Here is a 17,227-nt window from a genome sequence, read left to right on the forward strand (position 1 = left end):
TAAGGTGGACAGAAGCTTAATTAATGTATTATCTAAATGTATATCAGCCTGCATCTATAATCTCAATGTACCTGTAAGCACTCTCATACATACATTTGTTTTTTTTTATTGAGGATATTTTCAAGGTCTTCTCATTTATTTTTGTATTCATTTTATTCAATTGTAAATTATTATGTTTAAGGTTTAAATGTATTTAACCGTTTGGATAATAAATGGGTGAGTTTTTCTCATAACTACTGTTGCTGACTATTGTAATATCCATTGACCAAGCCTTTGTAACATTCCACACAACAAATTAAGTAATAAAAGTATGATTGATTCATGCTGATATCGACCAATACTCAAGGCTACAAAATAGGTATCGTGTTGGAAGTTAAAAAGTTGTATCGGATTTTGGACACTCCTAATATCTTCTATTAACTTTGCAATGTAGAGCAGTAGGTGGACTGTTGTGGACCAGGTTCCAGATGTTTCACACAACTGACATTAGATCACTACATAAAATCATATTAATAAAATGTTCCATAACAGGTATATGACACACAAACAGCCTATTTTTTCTAGCACACTTAAAACTGAACCCAATATTTAATCTCATCTTAACCTCACCAGAAACAGGACACCGTGAGATTAGTCAATCTGTGTCTGTTCCCTAATGTGTGCTAATAACAAGAGGTGTAAAAAGTACTTATATATTCTACTCAAGTAGAAGTACTGTGACTTGATTGAAATTGTACTCAAGTATAAGTCAGGGATGTCAACAAGCATAGGCGGTGGGCGGAATCGCCTACTACTCTCTTTCTGGCCACCTTCTACTCTTAAACATGTTCATAAATGATTCCGTACCTCTTTCGCACCTAAAGAATTGTTAAAATCCATGCAAGATTGAACTTTTCCACACTTTGAGCCACTTTTGCAATGCTGTTTCTGTGGCCATTTTCTAAATCTTGCGCAATGTCTCGTGAGAGTTCATCTCAAGCTTCATAAAGCAGCCAGCCTGGCGAAGCCACACCCACTCCTTACTTGTTGGAAGTGGGTCTGGCGATGCCGTCGTTTCTCAAGCCGAACAGGAAAAAATGTCATTTCCCGTGTGCCAAGCTGTATCAAAACAAACATGGCGGCTGACACGGAGAAGACGTTCGAAACTACGCTCGGCTCTGTTTTAAAAGACCTGGATATATTGTTGAAACCACAACAAGAAGAGGCTTTATAACTGTAAGTCTGTACCGTACTACACGCGGTTTTGTCTGGTGGCTCCTTTTAGGGAGAACGAACTACGCTATTGTGGCCAGGTCCACTCAACGCTTGATTGGTTACTCTGCTCAACCACCAGAACTCAAACGCTTGTTGAGCGTTTCCAGACTAATCGCCTCTATGAATAATACAAGGATATTAGGATGGATTCCAGGCTACAAAGTAGCAGCTTTACATGCCTCTCCCATCAGCCATCATTAGCATAAACCCGACCCTGTTGCTGAAGAACACCAAACTTCCGCGGCCTCCAGCGGGTGCAATTCCACCCCAAGCAGATAACAAACCACATATTCGAACTCGGGGTAATAAAACGCGTCCGCTGGTGCTACATTTTCCATTAAACTTTTTTTGCACCGCGATTGTGTGTTTTGCCTCTCGCGGGCGCAGTTCTGACTCTACCCGGGAGCAATACACATTCGAACTCGGGCAGAGCAGACCTTTCTACTTTCAAACTCATAACACAAATGTATTTCTCCTTTACACAGACTTTAAATATCCATGATCAACTTCTGTGCTTCGTTAAAATGTGACCATGTCAGATATATTAACATCAATATTAATGTGCTTGTGTTAGATAAATTATGAATATTAATGTGCATTGATACAACTAAATATGTTACCAAAACGAACTACAAGAAACCACACAAAAATGATATTAATCATGCAGATATGTTACAGTGCCAGACAGCATTCTCCAGAGGATGAGACCAAGTGCCCATACTACTGGTATACTATAAGTTGGTACATTTTAAACTGGAAATAGGTAAACTGACAATGATGCTTAATTCTTTGTCATCATTATCACAGATACCAGATTTTAACTTGCAAATGCAACGTGCAAACAAAAACTAGGTGAGAAAATACATCATGCTAAGAAAAGTGCTACAAAATAGAAGAAAAAACACAATTACACTAATATAATGCACCATTTAGCATCATTTTCCGGGGGAAAATGACCCCCCTAGTTGTTGCGTGCCTACTGCGCACAGCGGCGGCGTTGCCGCAGTGATTTCTCGTTGCACGTTTTAGCCTTCTACTTTTTTTTTTTAAGCTTTCTAGTTTTTTTTTAGGGACATCACTGACAAGTCATGCATAAAATACTCATGTACAACTAAAAAATTTGTTAAAAGTAGCTCAATTAAATAGTAATCCAAGTTACTGCTTTAATACACTTCCTCACTCCCCACTTTTATTTTTGGCAATAAATCTTGCCACGGTTCCCTTGCATACAGTAAACATCTCATGTATAAACTTAATAAGGAAGAGACCAAATCTTGTACATTTGGAATTTAATTTATTTTCCACAAAGGCATCTGTATAAAATAAAAAGTTTGTCAAATGGACAATTCTTTAATAAATGAAATTAAATAAGACCAATTAATTCAATTCAAAATAATAATAAAAAATGATCAGGCTTTAAGTATAGCTACATTTATAAACGTTTATGAAGAGGTCATGAAACGGAAATTATATATATATTATATATATATAAAATATAATTTACTTAGTAACGGTTAGGTGTAGAAATGTAACGAATTACTTCAAAATGTACTTAAGTACAAGTAAAAATACTGATTTAGAGATATGCTCAAAAAAAAAGTTCAAGTACCCATAAACGCAACTGAATGACAGTAACGTGAGTACTTGTAATCCGTTACTTTGCCCTCTGCTAATAACTGTGTGTATAGTCTGTCCGTCATTCAAAGGGTCAGCGGCAGAAAACGTTTCAGTGTTTCGAGTGTTTCAGTCAAACATGTCGATCACCATATATGGTCACATAGACATTAAAAAAACCACACTGAGAACTGTTTTGCATTAATAACCCTTTTGTTTCCAGAAGCCGCTTTGTAACAATGTAACTATTTAAACTTCTCCACACAGTCTGCAAGTTATCAAAAAAAGGCTTTTTTTTTTTTTTTTACCTTCGAGTTTCCCTTTACATCCATGGTGAATGTCACTTTCAGAGCACAATCCCTGTACAAAGTCCCTTTGTGAGTCCCGCTGGATAGGCTAGCTTATGCTTATAGGCTGTGGCTGAGCCGCTACTCACAGCCCAACACTCCGTCTCATGTCTGTCCAACCGCAACCGACAGAGAGGGGGGGAAAGGACGGGAAACAAGGGGGAAGACAGACCCCTCCTGCCTTCACACTCTACACAGCCCGCTACAGCGGACGGTAGAGGCAGGACCTGTTGCCATGGTAACGGGTTGTTTGCCCCCCCAACTTTTCTTTGGATTTGCCCCCAACAACACCTCCCACCCCCCCATCCTCAGACAGCCATTCAGCCCTCCTTGTTTATTGTCAGAGAGTGGCTGAATATTCACGAGGTTTGAAGGCTGATGAGGACACACACACACGCGCATGCGCACGCACGCACACGCACAAAGAAGTCCTTGATTCTTCATGAACGTGTCCAACACTCTCCATGTCAGAGAATACTACTACTACTACTACTACTACTACTACTACTACTACTACTACTACTACTACTACTACTACTCAGTCTGATCTGTTGTGAATTAGTAGCACATTTTTATTATTTACATATTTATTTGAATAAACACTGAGCTTTTTTTACTTCCACTTTATTACTGTTATTTGTCATTTCTTTACATTGCAGAGGTGGAAAGTAACGAGTTACAATTTCTCGTGTTATCTAATTGAGTAGATTTGTTGTGTACTTGTACTTTAAAAAAAAAAAAAAAATTAGATGAGAACTTTTACTTGAGTACATTTTTAGACCGGTACTTTTGCTTGTAAATGTTCAACCAAGTAGTGCTACTATTACTTAAAGAGTAATTAAACCCCCCCCCCCAAAAAAAAACAAACTTTTTTCTGCTGAAAACCAATGTATTTGGGTATGAAGTAGTGCTGTTGATTGATCCTGGTCTAACTCTCAACATTTTAGTCAAAGTATTTAAATTTGGCGTATTTTGTTGTAAAATGTCAGAGTGACTGTCCTCTATGGGTTGAACCCAGCTACTGCAATTGATTTTTGCTATTGGCTGGGAACAAGGTCATGTGACGTTTTTGGACCATCTTGCGTCACAAACAAGCACTGCTAGCCCCACCCCTTTTATAAAAACTAGCACCTGTGTGCTCTTCAATCTGTGGTGAGTAGGTTGGATTAAGAGAAGAGTGAATAGAGAAATGCTGTATATATAGCATAGATTGTTCATTGGAGATTTTATAGTATAGATTAGGCATGTCTTAACTGCTCCATAAACAAGTCTTTTTTATTATTATTTACACCTAGTGGCAGGTTAACAAAAACCAAAGGGTTTAGTTACACTTTGTAGGATATTTCTGTACTTTTTCCACCTCTGCTTTTATGTAACGGTTTGTATGTATGATGCAGTTCTATTGTATGTCAAGCCTAATGGTAAAAAAGTTTGGAAAGCAATGAGCTCACTTACTACAGCAGTGGTCTCAAAGTGTGGCTTGCGGCCTCACGGATGCATCACTTCACTGTGTTCAGTGTTGCATCGATATGGCACGTCCTTTTATTATTTAATCAGTAGAAAAATAAATAAAAATGGTTTAATCAGTAGAGCTTACAAGTTGCAATTTAGTTTTCACTAGTCGAAATGACATTTTGGCATGTCAAAATGTAAAACCCATTTTGAAATGTTAATTTTAGATATCTGGAAAACAATTTGCACGTGTTTCCAATATATTTTCACATATACCGGAAGTAATTACAATTTAACTAGTCAGAACTGATTCACAGATATATATATACTGTATATATATATATATCAGTAATATATTCTTTTTTTTTAAAAAATGGCAAAACTGTTTTAACATTTAATCAGTAGGGCTTATAGTTGCAATTTCAGTTTTCATGAGTGGAAATAACATTGACATGTCAAACCGGACATTTCCATCAGTGATAATTAATTTGTTGTTATTCAAAATTTACATTATGACCAGTGGGGATAGAACTGTGAAATTGTGAATTAGAATTGCAACAGTCAATATTACATTGTGGATTTGTTGATTCAGAATGTCAAAACTGAATTATAGATTTCTACAATTGCAATTACCCGTACTCGTATGTTTCAGTTTCTGCAGTTCACCAAATTCACAATTTGGGAAACAGATTATGCATGTGATGGGAGGGTGAATGTGGGATTGCAACAACTCAAAACACCAAAACAACAGTTAAAGGAAGCCACATGAATTCAAGAACTCCACGGTATGTGGACCAGTGGTGCTGCCCTATAAAATGTTTACTTCAACACAAAAAACTACGTTCACAATGCAGATAGAAAACTAGAGTTTCCTGGAAACAGATTAGCCATCCTTGATATTACATTTGACTTTATAGTGCATCAGTATTCTACCACCAATTAAATGATGTATTTAAGCTCACAGCATGGTGATAGTGAGTTCAAACCGCAGTGACAACAGTCTTTCAGAGGAATGCAAGTGTGTTGGCTTTTCGCACGTACTTGTTTTCTCCTCATTTGTTAGGCTGAGTCATTTAAAAGCAACTTGTTGAGTGCTTGTGTGTCTGTGATTGTGCAGCGTTTACAGTAAATGTACCTTTTAAATGTTGGTCTTTTTTCTTTTGACACAATGTGCTGAAGCTGTTCTTCTCCATAAAGCATTTCTTTGCTGACTTTTAGACCGTTTTATCACTCAACAGGCTTGGAAAGACGTAGAAAGGAAGTCACATAACCCCAGACATCAAAATCATAATTCACCACATCAGGTCTACAGGAAGCCAATAGATCTGACACTGCGCTGCTTTTCTCAGAGACACATTCAAAACCTTTCAAGGTCTTGTAAAGGCCATTCTTCCTGAAGACTTGTGACCATCTTAGAAAGAACTTGTGCAATGACTGATGTTTACAAGAACGCAGAGGTGACAAATAACTAAATAAAGTTACTGTACTTACTGGTAAGTAGTTTTTTCTGGCATCTGTACTTTACTTGAGTATTTATTTTTTTGGCAACTTTTTACTTTTACTCCTTACTTTACAAAAGAAATATCTGTACTTTCTACTCCTTACATTTTAAAAATGAGCTTGTTTCTTTTAAGACCATCGAAGATGACGTTGTGACATAAAAAGGCACAAAATGTTGGTAGTTTGAGCTTTTTTCTGTTAGGCAGGTCCCTTAGTTTAATGGTTAACATTTTCAAGCTCCGCTTTGCACCCCAGCCCTAAGAGCCAATCATTATCCCGAAGTTACAGATCTGACTTGCCGACTTCCCTTACTAAAGAATCCATGTTTACCTGAACTATCGCGGCGATTAGTGCACCATTGTACTAACACAAAACTACCATATTGTGCTCTTTGGCTGTAAACAGAGGCTAACTCGTTTCAGCTTCCCACAGCAATGGTGCTGTGTCGGGAAATGCCCCTATGTTGTGACGTCACATGGGAACGATATACTGTATATCCGAGCCTGTGATCACTTGACTGCCGTAAAGTGAAACGTTCTCCAGGCATTCTCCAGGTCACATGACCTGGTGAAAGATGGTGCGTCTCTCCAAACTTACGGTATTTCAAGAGGGAAGCCCCGCTCAGAGCATTGATACTGTCAAGTGCTATATATTGGCCTGAGGAATCATTTAAAATAACTCATATGGATCAACTCTTTAGGTTACAAAGTCCACGGTGTATCTTTAAGTACATTCAGTAGCATGTACTTTTTACTTTTACTCAAGTAAGGGAGCAACGTTAAAACTTTTACCAGAGTAATTTTGTATTCAAGTATCTATACTTTTACTTGAGTACTGAAAACTAATACTTTTGCCACCTCTGCAAGAATGTAACCTCTGAAACATATGAAGAAACATGCATGGAAATCTAATGAAACTTGATTTAAACTGAATCCAAAAACCTAACAAGAACAAGGCAAGGCAAGGCAAATTTATTTATATAGCGCATTTCATACTCAAGGCAACTCAATGTGCTTTACATGATAAAACATTCAATTGTTTAAAATCAATAAGAACATTTAAATCAATAAGAACATTTAAAATCATCAGTAAAATCAATTAAAATCATCAGTAAAATCATCATGACATCAACAACATGACAAAAAATCTCTCTCTCAATCATATGCAGTAGAGAAAAAAAGTGCCTTTAACTTTGATTTAAAAATGTTCACATTGGATGCTGACTTCAGCTCTGCTGGCAGTTTGTTCCACTTCTTTGCAGCATAACAACTAAAAGCAGCATCACCATGTTTACTGTGAACTCTGGGCTCCACTATCTGATCTGTGTCCATAGATCTGAGAGACCTGCTGGGTTCATACCTGACTAACATGTCACTGATGTATTCTGGACCAAACCCATTCACAGATTTATACACCAGCAGCAGAACTTTAAAGTCTATTCTGAGGCTGACTGGGAGCCAGTGTAAAGACTTTAAAACTGGAGTAATGTGCTCTGACCTCTTTGTTCTGGTTAAGACCCGAGCTGCAGCGTTCTGAACCAGCTGTAGCTGTTTGATGCTCTTTTGGGGGATTCCTGTCAGAAGACCATTACAATAGTCCAGTCTGCTGGAGATAAAAGCATGGACCAGTTTCTCCTGATCTTTCTGAGCCATTAAACCTTTCACTCTGGAGATGTTCTTTAGGTGGTAGAAGGCTGTTTTTGTGATAGATTTGATCTGACTGCTGAATGTAAGATCTGAGTCAATCAGAACACCAAGGTTTTTGACTTGGTCTTTAGCTTTTAAAGATCGAGACTCAAGATAATTGCTGACAGCAGTCCTCTTTTCCTTGTTACCAAAGACAATCACCTCCGTCTTGTCATGGTTTAGTTGAAGGAAGTTTTCACTCATCCAGCAGTTTACTTTTTCTAAACAGTCACACAACACCTCAATGGGACCATGGTCATCTGGGTTCAGTGATAGATATAGTTGTGTGTCATCTGCATAGCTCTGATAATCAACCTTACAGTTCTGTAAAATTTGTCCTAAAGGAAGCATGTAAAGGTTAAACAGAAGGGGTCCAAGAACAGATCCCTGAGGAACCCCACAGGACATTGGTAATCTGTCAGATTCAAAGTTTCCAATGCTTACAAAATAGCTTCGCTCCTCCAAGTATGACTTAAACCATTGCATTACTTTTCCATTTAGTCCAACCCATGTTTGCAATCTGTGCAACAAAATTGTATGATCTACAGTGTCAAATGCAGCACTTAGATCCAACAGAATGAGAACAGATACTTTTCCTGAATCAGTGTTCAACCTTATGTCATTGATCACTTTGATAAGAGCAGTTTCAGTGCTGTGATGAGAACGAAAACCTGACTGAAATTTATCAAATATTTTGTTGAATGTTAAGAATTGACTCAGTTGGTCGAAGACCACCTTCTCAATGATCTTGGCCATGAATGGAAGGTTGCTGATTGGTCTATAGTTAGCCAGTATAGAGGCATCCAGTGTTCTCTTTTTTAACAGCGGTTTCACAGCAGCTACTTTCAGGGATTTTGGTACGGTGCCTGATTGGAATGAGCAGTTAATTATCTGACACAAATCAGTGACAATTGACTTTACAACAGTTTTAAAGAAGTTTGAGGGTATTGCGTCAAGGCAACACGTTGATGGATTCAGCTGCTGAACAGTCTCCTCTATTGTTTTTGGGTTCACTGTAATAAACTCTAACATTGTAGTTGACTCATCCCTCAGTGGTTGAAGCTGTTCAAGCTTTTTGTGATTTTGCTGGTTTGTTCTGATGTTTGATCTTATTGATTGTATTTTTTCATTGAAATATACAGCAAATTCATTGCATTTTCCAGCTGACAGTAATTCAGGGGCTATCTGATCTGGGGGGGTTGTGAGCTTTTCAATTACAGAAAACAACGTGCGAGAGTTATTGACATTTTTGGCAATAATTTCAGAAAAGTATTGCTGCCTTGCTTTGAACAAGCCATCATTGAATTTCCGCAGACTTATTTTGTACAGTTCTAGATGAATTTGGAGTTTTGTTGATCTCCATTTACGCTCAGCTCTTCTACAGTCAGATTTCAAATTCTGCATTATCTCAGTCCTCCTCCAAGGTGTTTTCTGTGTGTTTGGTTTTCTCTTAGTTTTGATTGGAGCCACCACATCTATGACATTACAGACGTTTCTATTATACTCATCCAGAAGATCATCAACTGTCTCAGCACTCAATGTTGGTGTCATTGCTATGGCTTCCATAAACTGTGCACTTGTGTTCTCATTTATGTACCTTTTCTTTAAACACACATAACTAGGGGGAACAGATGTTACAGTCTCTAGGTCAAAAAAGACACAGAAATGATCAGATAGAGCTAAGTCTCTTACATCAACAGCAGAGATATCAACACCTTTAGAGATAACCAGATCCAAAGTGTGACCTTGAGTGTGTGTCGGACCAGTCACATGTTGTGTAAGACCAAAAGTATCCATTAAAGCATACAGTTCTTTGGCAGTATTGTCCATGTTATTGTCTACATGAATATTTAAGTCACCTGTTATTATTAAAAAGTTGTATTCAGTGCATACAACTGACAGCAGTTCAGCAAACTCATCCATGAATTCTCCAGAATATTTTGGGGGTCTATAAACGACTAAAAACAGAACTCTTGAATCACCCTTCAGTAAGAATGACATATATTCAAAGGAGATAAAATCACCAAATGTTATTTCTTTGCACTGAAATATTGATTTAAAAATGGCAGCAACTCCACCACCTTTCCTGCAAGTACGACACTTATTTAAATAAATAAAGTCTTGTGGTGCACTTTCATTGAGAATAGTATTACTGATACCATCATTCAACCATGTTTCATTGAGAAATAAAAAGTCCAAGTGATGTGTCAAAATAAAATCATTAATTATTAGTGACTTGTTAACAAGAGATCTAACATTAAGAAGAGCTAATTTTAAAGACTTTACTGGAGACACTGGTGGACTTTTTGGATGGCATGTTATAGGAGTCAAATTTTTATCTCTATAAAGCTTTTTGCTTTTCTTTAATTTCACAATTTTACCTGTGTTACCTGTCACCACAGGAATTAAAGAAGCTGCATTAACTCATTAACAACAAAGTACTCCACATCAAACTTTATGACCACAGAGTCTAGGAAAACATTTAAAACTATATAGGTTTATGCATGTTGGGTATTTATTAGAAATATTGCAGGTTCTTCTTTCATATTTTAAATACACTTTCTTTTTTTTTTCTGCATGTTCACGGACAACAAATGCTCAGACATTCAGGTGCATTATTCCACAGCTCCTTATAACCTTTACCACCTACGCTCAGAAAATTCCTTCATTCCTTCAGCCTCTGGTCTTTTCCCAGGTTTAAAGGGTCAAGAAGGCAAAAAGTGAAAGTCACTGCTCAATTGTCAGCTCCATACTCTAAAACCAATATTACACCCTGTTGGATGAGCAGCGTATCAGCTTTCAGAGGCCGACCCCGAGGCAGCTCTTAAACCCCAGTATTAAGGTGACGTGTCCTGTCAACACTCTGAGATACAGGCTGACTTCAGCCTTCATGAGAGAGAAGACAACTTGTCAAATCAACACAATTATGCCTCCAGAAATATACAGACATAGTAATCAATTCTAGACATGGCTTTTCACTTAAAATAAGGTTTTATTCCAAGAATTGGTTTATAATGGTTTTAAGTTTATTTGCCAATAAACACAAAGTATTAATGTTGTGTTAATGTAAATTTGACACTTTGGTTTGTCTTATTTTTCCAAACATGGTGCACTGTATGAAATACAGTATATTAGTAGTTCCCAATCTGAGAGCATGACATCATTGTTCATTAAGAGGGCATTCTAAAATACAAAACGTGATTGCACATTTTATGGTATTTTTCTAGATTTTGAAGAAGAATAGTAAAAAATGTTATCTTTTCAGAAAACAATAAGAAAAAATTTACCCATTTTGTTTAAATGTTGCGATCGGGGCGCTGACCGTTTTTCATTCATCAAAGGAGGCAGAACAGAAAGGGTTTGGGATTCACTAAAATATATTTTACTGCAAAATAAATATGGCAGTGCGTGAGTTTTTGAAGAATACTTTCAGAGCCTGTTCTACAAAGCAGGATAATAATATTCGGGATATCTTTCCATTAGCGGGCTTCACCTAACCAAACATTCACAATCCCAGAGCAGCTGTACTACAAAGAAGATTTTTAACACTTCAACTTAAACCATGCGTGCACAGACATAAAAGAGGCGGGGATCGTTGCATCTGACCAATCACAAACACGGAAACCATGCAGAGGAGCCTACTTTACGAACTATACAGGAACAGACAAAAAAAGCCCCCTTAAGAGGAAAGCCAGCTTCGTAGTACAGGACAGCCCCTCAGTGATTTTTTTTATTGACCAACCTTTTAGTATTTAGTTTTTCTGTATTTCCACATTAAAGCAGATGGACACTAATTTTTATTAGATAAATCCATAGTATAGGCCTTATTAATCACTAAATCTAAGATCATTTGCTTGAAAAACCTTTTCATCTCCACCGTAAACATTCTGCTTGTTGACATTTTCACGAGTTGCATTGTGGGATGTGATGTCATGGAAACCGGTGCATAGAACTAAGTGTGTTTACATCATTTTGATATTACAGGTAATACTGGGAACAAACTAGAACAAAAAATGTCAAGAGAGGTGTATTTCTTGTCTGGCAAAAAAACATATGAAATTACAGTAAGAATGAGGTAAAAACACTTCTATGCATCCGTTCATGGGACTCCACATCCCACAATGCAATCCGTGAAACTTTTCTGAAAATGACAACAAGTGTAGAGCAAAAAAAAACTTTCAAGCAGTTATTGTTTGATTCATTGATCAAGGGGGCATAAACTCTGATTTTATCCAATAAAAGTTATTGTGGGTAGCGGCTTTATGTACCATGGAGTACAGTGAAGTCATGGTAATGTGACACTCTCCCAGCTCATTCTCTGAACCATGGAGGAGTTGCTGTGTTTTTTTTTTGTTTTTTTTTTAAATGGGAAGTTTTGTCTAAAGGTTTTCTTTGTCCTCTCAACTGTGTTGCTATCTCTAAAAACATTCTGAATTGCCACTGAAGATTTCACAACATGCTGTGCTGGCAGAACACAAGTTTAGCACAAGGACATTCCTTTATCTCATTTGGCATTTTGGTTTTTAACCACACAGTCGCCACAACATAAGCCCACTGCCAAGCCTTGAAGATGAATGCACCGTTGCGGTGTGATGTATGATACATTGACGTCTTTCTGTGTCTGGTGTGAGAACATTAATCTGTTCAACCAGTGCATTAGGCATCTACCATTTTCAGGGTGGTCAGGGCGGAGGTTACCTCTAAAGTAGATTGGAAGCAGTGGGTGGAAATTGTGGGTGTGGGTGTATTTCACCCAGCTTGTGATAGTGGCTAGTACTTAAAAGCTAGCATAAATTACAACAAAATAAAAGCACAAGTTTGTGATAGCAAGACATATGGGAGATACAAGTCAGCTCAAGAATGATACTGGAAAAGATGCAGACAAAAGGCCAGATTATCACGGGTTATGGGCTGCTGAAATTTACACGACTCTGGTTTCATATTTTTTCAAAACCTAAATTTAATAATAGTAGAGAAAAAAGAGCCAGTCTACAAAGCTCTACCACAGTTCCAGTGCTTTGACCAGTGATCCTGTTCACGGTAAAGATTGTCCTACAAGCTGCTGCTTAGCTGTGGACTCAGATTACAATAAAGCATTTTCACACTATATATGTGAACAATACTATACAACATCAGACAGAGGCTATGCTGCTCAAAACTGATGAAAGCAGCCAATAAAGTAAATCCATATCCCTCAGGATGGATGAAGTCTCTCAGATCAGAGGTCCTCAAACCTTTCAACCCTAATATCCTAGTAAGCTAATTAACTGAAAGAGTTGCTTTACTAGTCTTGTATATAATATAACATGCGTTTAATATATTACTACTAGATTATTTACCCAAAAAAATCCGTTGAATTGAAAAAGCATCGGTAGTACTCTTCGTACGTAATTTGTCACATGATCAGGATCACATGACTTCACAAGCATTGGTGGTTCAGTGGTAGAATTCTCGCCTGCCACGCGGGGGCCAGCCGTGGATAGTTGTACCACACTGACAGCCAATCAGATTGCAGCATTTCTTGTCCGCGGTCCTTGGTACTGAATTTTACTTTTCCTGTCAATGGTGCTGAACTGCTTTGTTACTTTTCTAAATTTAGTTATAATATGTAATATTACACTGCAAAAATCATATCTGTAATCAAGATTTATTTTCTGTTCCATTCAGAAATGAATTAAAAACAACCTATTTGACCTATTATTCATATTGAAAATAAGCTGACCAGTGCTTTGAAGATGGAATCAAGTGAAACAAGTTCTTTACTTAAAATCAGTGTTTTATTAAAAATACTCAAACATGAGCCTTCAGTATTAAAAGCTAAAACAAGTATAAACGGGTAAAAAAACAAGAACAGGAAAACTATGGAAATTGTAGCTGCTGCAAAGCAATGGGACTGGGCAGAAGTTGCAGTAACTTGGTGCAACAAGAAGAATACTGAGTAAAACAAGAGAGAGTAAAAACAAGCAAGTATAAAAATAAGTTTATGAGTAATAACAATCAGTTTTAATATACAAATGCTTGTTCATGTGGATCTTGTTGGGTTCTTTCTTTCTTACTATGAACTCCATTTTTTTTTTTTGTTAAGCGCTTTGAGATGACTTTGTTGTATTTTGCACTATATAAATACAGTTCAATTGAATTGAATCCTCAAAAAACAACATCAATTCGATATACTGTATATACACAAGAAAGAAAAAAAACACTAAATCTATTAAAGTAATCAGTACACAATTTAGACACCTGACACTATGCCTGCATTAGTATTATGCACCAATTGTACCATAGTTTGAGTTTTGAGAACAGTGGGTGATTAAAATATGAAATGTATTAGGTGTATGCATAAAACGTCAGCATTACTACTTCTTTCCTTCTACTGCCCACCTCTCCTTTTCCATGCCATAGAATGATGAGGCTTGAAATTCCCTCCATGTCATTTCTTTCGTCATGCCTCTGTCTTTATATAAGGCGAGGACTTATAGGTGGGCAGTAAATGTATTTTCCTGAAACTCCTGGAAACCCTTTGTGTACATGTTTGCTGTTTGGGCCCTGCTTTAGCTCTGTGCGACAGAATCGGCACATTGTTCCCTGAGGTTGAGGGTCTGGGAGTTTCCTCTTTTTTTCAGCTTTTTCCTCCACTCTGTGCTTTGTTAGCTGAAGTTCACGCTGAAAGAAATCAGTCTGTGCAAACTCTTCAAAGGCCATTCTAGGATTTGTCAGGCCCTCTGCAGAATAGGCTTTAAACACCTTTGTGGAGCAATAGTAGTATCTAATGGGCCCTTGCTGATGAACTGATGATACCTCACTTTGGTAGCGGGATTTTTGGCTGCCCACAGGAGAGACATTTTTTTGTCGGTTTGGGTTTTTGTTGCTGCTGGTCTGCATGTCGGTGGAGGAACAATGGCAGAAGGTCCAGCTGACGGAACAAGGATGAAAAACAAAAACATAATTAGTGACGTGTCGTCATTTTCACATCTTTTATTATCATCACAGATTACATAATAACTTAAAACATATTTTGACCACAGTTACATCTTCAGAATAGTCATAAAAAACATCTTACTGTGTGGTGTCTCAGGTGTCTGAGGGTCTGGTCTGTGTGTCAGTGGGGGAACAACAACAGAAGGACCAGCAGAGAGAACAAGGATGAAAAATAAAATGTCATAATATTTACACACTTTATTCTTCTTATTATAGGCACAGTCAAGGACAAATTTGGGTATTATAGACAGTATAGTAAAGGACACATTTGCGGCACAGTAACAAAAAGTTATGAAGACATCTTACTGTGTGTTGGTTGGCTCATGTGTATGAAGGGCAGAGGAGGTCTCAGGAGGTGGGAGGGTTCCTGAAAAGATCAATGTATATATGTTCAATTAAAACCAATAAACTCTATTTACTTTACATTTCATCATTTATTTATTCACTTTATTAATATATTTGTTCCCACTAATGTTCAGAAACTTATAACACTCATATGGGCCTTTTTTTTCCATGGGTCTTTTAGTTGGTTTAGTTATCTTACCAGGGATTTAAAATGTAAGGTTAACCACAGGTGCAAGGCAAGATTATGGTTGATGAAAGTTATTATTATTATTTTTAGGTTGACAAATTGTTTTATCACCATTTTATTTAGTGTCAGTCATTTATCATTAACACCCTGTGTAAGAAATAACAATTCATTATTTTAATATGTTCTTACAGCTAAAAGGGAACCATTGCAAAAGAGTCAAAGAGCCACATGAGGCTCCAGAGCCACAAGTTGCAGACCCCTGTTTTAGGGATACACGTACCCCAGTTTGGGAACCACTAGAATATAGAGAAATCTCTAAAAACATTTTTAACCTTGGGAATATATATAATATAAAATAAAATGTGAATGTATTTATTTATTTAATGTTAACCTATCAGTATGATTTTTGTTAAAAGGCCATACATAATATGTCTATTTATATTGCCTAATACTACTGTAATAAAAAATAAATAATCTTTCATTCGACTTTAAAACCTCCACATCTTAAACATTAAATCAAATCCCACTATCAATCCAATCTTACAAGCTTACAATCCAACCATGATGTGTCAAAAAGTCACTTACCTTTGTTAGACAGTCTGAATGAAGCTGTTACAGCGCCACAAAGGGTCAGTGGCGGGAAGGCGCATTACATCCGTAGTGGTTTAGCACTACCATAGAGAATGAATGGGAAACGGTTTAGGGCCGTTTAGCTGAACAATCCTCGGCGGCCGCGCGGGAGGCCCGGGTTCGATTCCCGGCCAATGCAACGTCCTTTTGTCAGTTATTCTCATTACTACCAAGCACCATAACTGAACTGTGATAACACATATCACTGTTGATAATGGAAAGACCAAGGCCATCGCGCTGTATGACTTTATCGATGACCGTCCAATGCAAATCTTATTTTTGCAATGTGTGAAAAGCTTTGTCAATTTCTGTTGTGACTAGATTAATCACAAGAAATGAGAATCCGTGTGCTAAAGATGAAGATAAATGTGCATAGAGGAAACATACTTGCTTATTGTTCTAAAGCTGGACAGAGGAGAAGAAAGTCGGGCTTTAATAAAATATTTCTTCAAATCCCATTGGTTCCGCTAAATACCAAGGCTTGAAGCGCCCCCTGTCGGCCAGTATGTGCAAATGCTGCGATAAAAGTGAGTCTTTGAGCCTCCATCAGACAGAGCGAGTAGAAAAGATACACGGATTATTGTTCATTATCTGTCAGCAGCTTCACATCAGTTCATATTCATTATTTAAAATACAGAGAAAAATGAATGCTGTGTTTGTCTTCTCAGCAGCACATCTATTGGATGACGGCGTCAAATACTTCAACTTACTTCCAGTAAATAAAAAAAAAGTACAAGTAATTGAATCCCAGTGTAGAAACTAAAGGAAAAGAGCTGAAAGTGACAGCTTACCTGTGGACGTGAGGCACCGCAGTGTTTGCTTAGTGAGCCATTCTTTATGTTGAACTGTTTTCTGCCTGTGAAAGTCTGGGAATCCCGATGCTTTTTCCCTGGAAAACAGTTTAACTGCGAGCTGAGAGGGGAAGAAAAAGGACTGCACAGGAAACTGTGACGCAGTTGTTTGAAAGACACCCAGAGAAATGAAAAAGAAGGGGCTGCTCATACAGATGGTATGAATGAATGTGAATGAGCACTTAGTGGTGAACTGGTCCCAGTCAGCTTTTGTTGTTCCTGCCACACTCCCACTCAGGAACTATCCTGCTACTCCCTTTCCATGTGTCACATACAGTATATGTCCATCTATAGGACGCTGAGAGACACAGTGCAATCTAAAAGTAGACCAACTGCATTTCCCAAAGAAAATACATGTGAGGATGCACAAGCTGAACCTCACAG

At 37.5% G+C, this 17,227-nt stretch overlaps 1 protein-coding gene across 3 annotated transcripts in view; it reads right to left on the reverse strand.

The window, feature by feature from the left end:
* Positions 1-16,953, reverse strand: part of dennd2b (DENN domain containing 2B) — a 59,197-nt gene extending 42,244 nt beyond the window's left edge. For 2 of the 3 annotated variants that reach the window (XM_028437138.1, XM_028437111.1), the window contains exon 1: positions 3,177-3,413. The gene's annotated coding sequence lies outside the window, so the exon portion shown is untranslated. Of the gene's footprint in view, positions 1-3,176; positions 3,414-16,783 lie in introns of those variants that run through there. The other variant, XM_028437121.1, reaches the window with a different exon arrangement.
* Positions 16,954-17,227: the final 274 nt, after the last annotated feature.

The sequence above is a fragment of the Gouania willdenowi genome, chromosome 3 (assembly GCF_900634775.1).
Source record: "Gouania willdenowi chromosome 3, fGouWil2.1, whole genome shotgun sequence".
Taxonomy (NCBI): domain Eukaryota; kingdom Metazoa; phylum Chordata; class Actinopteri; order Blenniiformes; family Gobiesocidae; genus Gouania; species Gouania willdenowi.